This window comes from Solanum tuberosum, unplaced genomic scaffold (assembly GCF_000226075.1).
Source record: "Solanum tuberosum cultivar DM 1-3 516 R44 unplaced genomic scaffold, SolTub_3.0 scf00498, whole genome shotgun sequence".
Classification (NCBI taxonomy): domain Eukaryota; kingdom Viridiplantae; phylum Streptophyta; class Magnoliopsida; order Solanales; family Solanaceae; genus Solanum; species Solanum tuberosum.
In genome coordinates, this window is record NW_006239463.1 from 241,422 (window position 1) to 245,667 (window position 4,246).

A 4,246-nucleotide genomic window follows, 5' to 3' on the forward strand; every position below is an offset into this window, starting at 1 on the left:
TAAGTATTCCCAAAGAGTAAATGTTTTCACATTTAAACAAGAGAGGAAACACAGATTTCCAAGAGAGCTTTGATCTATTTTTTGAGTAATAATCCCAAACCAAAGAAAGAGTTATGTTTTAAAACTCATGAGCTGAGTGTATTTTGGGAGTAGTATTGAGCACCGATATGGGGATGAGTTCAAACAACTCAAAGTCCTCATAAATCGTGTAGCAACCGTGGGTAGAAAAGGTCATACATTTTAGATGATTCCTTATTTCTTTTTAAGCATAGCTTAGTGGATCCACTTAGTTGAGGATGCTTATACTCCGGCAAGGTATAGGACAGTTCTGGCAGCGTGGGCGAGACGATGTATTAATGCATAGCTCATAGTGATGGTTGTCGATTAGAGAATCTCCCAAATTGAGTTATTTTTAATCTTTACATACAAACTGAGTTATTTTTATATTTTTAAATACATTGAGTTCTTATCTACTGTTTTAAGAGCTTTCTTTATATTGCATCTTTATTATTGCTTTTATATTGTATTGAGTTGAGTTGAGATGAGGTAAGTATGTTCCTTTCCTTCCAGTTCAAGCCTACATGTCTATGCTTTAAAGTTCCCCTTACATGCTCGTACATTCCATGTACATACACCATATTGCCTGCATCTTTCATGATACAAATACATGTAATCAAGATCATCAACCGGCGCTCCATTGATCCAGTCGTGTTCCAACTAGAGTTGGTGAGTCTCCTTGTTTTCTGAAGGATTTCACATCGAGTTTACATTTAAGCTTTGTTTAGTAGAATGTCGTGCGTCTTGTCGCGATGTTCATCTTAGTTAGTAGAGGCTTCATAGACAGTAGTAGTTGAGGAGTCTTTTCATTTCTATTGTTAATGTTTAAGACTTTCGTTGCCTCTTATGGACAATTTTAATATTTTTAAATGTTCTAAGTTAATCATTTTGAGACGTTGAGTTAAACCTTTACATTTAAAGTTTATTTATCGCTTAGTAAGTCTTCCGCTAACAGTTGAACCAGGCCAAGGGTTCGCTTGGGCCATATATGGTTCTCGAGTACCAGTCGCGTCTAGGGTGTAGGCTTGAGGCATGACAAAGTTGGTATCAGAGCATAGATTTAAAGAGTCCTAGGGTGTCTATGAAGGCGTGTATGTGGAGTTATAGTTATTGGTGTGAAGCGCGCCACATCTATAATTAGGAGGGTGCGACTTTTAGGAAACAATTCCCTTCTTTCATACTTTTTTTGTACGATAGAGTTTAACTCTATAAAAGTCTCTTTCTAATTCGTGCTTGCGCATATATTTTCAGATCATGCCACCACGAAAATTTGTTCAAGGTCGTCCTGCTAGGAGGAATGTTGATCCCCAAGATCAAAGGGTACCCAATGCACCTGAAGTGCAACCCCTAGGAGAGATCACTAATGTTGAGTTCTGAGATGCTATCAGGATGTTGAGTCAAGTTGTGACCAACCAAGATGGGCAACAAATAAGGAATCTACTGGATGTGGCTGAAACATCCAAGATCTGTTAGTTCATAAGGATGAATCCTCTAGACTTCACCATTCAAGTGACATTGAGGTTTCGGAGAACTTTGTGGAAGAGTTGCAGAAAGTGTTTGAAGTGATGCATGGTGCTGATGTTGATCAAGTGGAGTTGGCTGCATACCAACTCAAAGGTGTTGCTAGGATCTGACATGATCAATGGAAGAAGAGTAAAGGTGAAGAGGCACCAATTATGAGCTAGGCTATGTTCGAGAGTGCCTTCATGGGGCGTTTATTTCCCCATGAGCTGAGAGAAGCAAATGTAAGAGAATTCCTCACTCTTAAGCAAGAGTCCATGAGTGTGCACGAGTAAAGCCTCAAGTTCACTCAACTGTCTCTTTATGCTCCGGAGATGGTTGATGATATGAGGAGCAGAATGAGCTTGTTTGTGTTTGGGTTATCTTGTCTGTCAAGCAAAAAAGGTAAAGTTGCTATGTTGATAGGGTACATGGACATAGCAAGACTTATGATCCATGTGCAGCAGGTTGAGGAGGACAAGTTGAGAGATAGAGAAGAGTTTCGGAACAAGAAAGCTAAGACTACGGGTAATGAGTCCGGACAACAGAAAACCAGAAATGCGAACCAGTCATCTTTTTAGAAAAGGGCAACTAGACCTGCTCCATCATCTCATAGTGCACCTGCACCAAGGAACATAGGTGAGTTAAAGAATCATAATTCTCAGAACTTCAGAGCTAGACATGCACAATCTCAAGGTAGTGTGGCACAAGGAGGTAATTGGACTCCTGCATGTGCTAAGTGTGGTAGGAACCACCCAAGATCATGTCATAATGGCTCCACTGGTTGCTTCAAGAGTGGTCAAACAGGTTACTTCATGAGATTGCCCTAAGAATAGGCAGGGGAGTGGTAATGGGGGCAATGGAGCCCAATCTTCTTTAGTGGCTCCACCAGACATAGCTTCACGTAGAGGAGCTACTTCAGGAATAGGCGGAGGAGCAAACCGTCTGTATGCTATCACTAGTTGCCAAGAGCAAGAGAATTCACCTGATGTTGTCACTGATATGATAAAAGTCTTGAATTTTGATGTATATGCATTGCTTGATTCAGGTGCGAGTCTATCTTTTGTGACTCCATATATTGCTATGAATTTTGATATTCTTCCGGAGAAACTTCTTGAGCCATTCAATGTTTCTACACCTATTGGTGAGTCTATTCTAGCTGAGAAAGTTTATCATGATTGTGTCATTTCTATCAATCACAAGGACACCATGGCTGATTTAATTGAGCTAGATATGGTGGACTTTGATGTTATTCTAGGTATAGACTCACTTCATGCATGTTATGCCTCTGTTGATTCTAGAACTCGAGTGGTTAAGTTCCAGTTTTCTAATGAGCCAATTATTGAGTGGATGAGTAGTTCAACAGTGCCTAAGGGTCGTTTTATTTCGTACTTTAAGGAGAGAAAGTTAATTTCCAAAGGGTGTATCTATCACTTAGTCTAAGTTAATGACTCTAGTATTGAGACACCACCTATTCAGTCAGTTCTAGTTGTGAGTGAGTTTCTAGAGGTCTTTCCAGATGATCTTCCCGGAGTCCCTCTTGAGAGAGAAATAAGCTTTGATATAGAAATTCTTCCTGATACTCGACCCATTTTTATTCCGCCATATAGAATGGCCCCCGCTGAGTTGAAAAAGTTAAAAGAGCAGTTGAAAGATCTCCTTGATAAAAGTTTTATTCAACCAAGTGTCTCACCTTGAGGCGCTCCGGTCTTATTTATGAGGAAGAAAGATGGTTCTCATAGGATGTGTATTGAGTACCACCAATTGAACAAGGTTACTATTAAGAATAAGTATCCTCTTCTGAGAATTGATGATCTATTTGATCAACTTCAGGGTGCCACTTGTTTTTCTAAAATAGACCTCAGACTAGGCTATCATTAGTTGAGAGTAAGATAAAGTGACATCCCTAAGATAGCATTCAGGATCCATTATGGTCATTATGAGTTTGTAGTGATGTCTTTGGGCATGACTAATGCTCCTGCAACATTTATGGATCTTATGAACAGAGTGTTTAAGCCTTATCTTGATATTTTTGTTATCATGTTCATTAATGACATTCTAATTTATTCGAGGAATGAGGAAGATCATGTTAGTCATCTTAGAGTAGTTTTGCAAACTTTCAAGGATAGAGAGTTGTATGCTAAATTCTCTAAGTGTCAGTTTTGGCTTGAGTCTGTGGCATTCTTGGGCCATATTGTTTTCGGTGATAGAATTCAAGTTGATACTCAGAAGATTGAGGCAGTGCAGAACTGGCCTACACCTACATCTCCGACTAATATTACAAGTTTCTTGGGATTGGTTGGGTATTATAGGAGGTTTGTCGAGGGGTTTTCTTCTATCTCATCCCCTTTGACAAAGTTGACTCAGAAGACAACAACGTTTCAATGGTCTAAAGCATGTGAGAAAAGCTTTCCTGAATTGAAAATGCGATTGACTACTGCCAGTGTTGACCTTACCGGAGGGTACACAAGGCTTTGTTGTGTATTGTTATGCTTCCAGAGTTGGACTGGGTTGTGTATTGATGCAAAATGGCAAAGTTATGGCATATGCCTCCAGACAACTTAAGATTCACGAAAAGAATTACCCAACCCATGATCGAGAGTTGGTTGCCGTAGTATTTGCTTTGAAAATATGGCGTCACTATTTCTATGGTGTTCATGTAGATGTGTTCACCGATCACAAGAGTCTT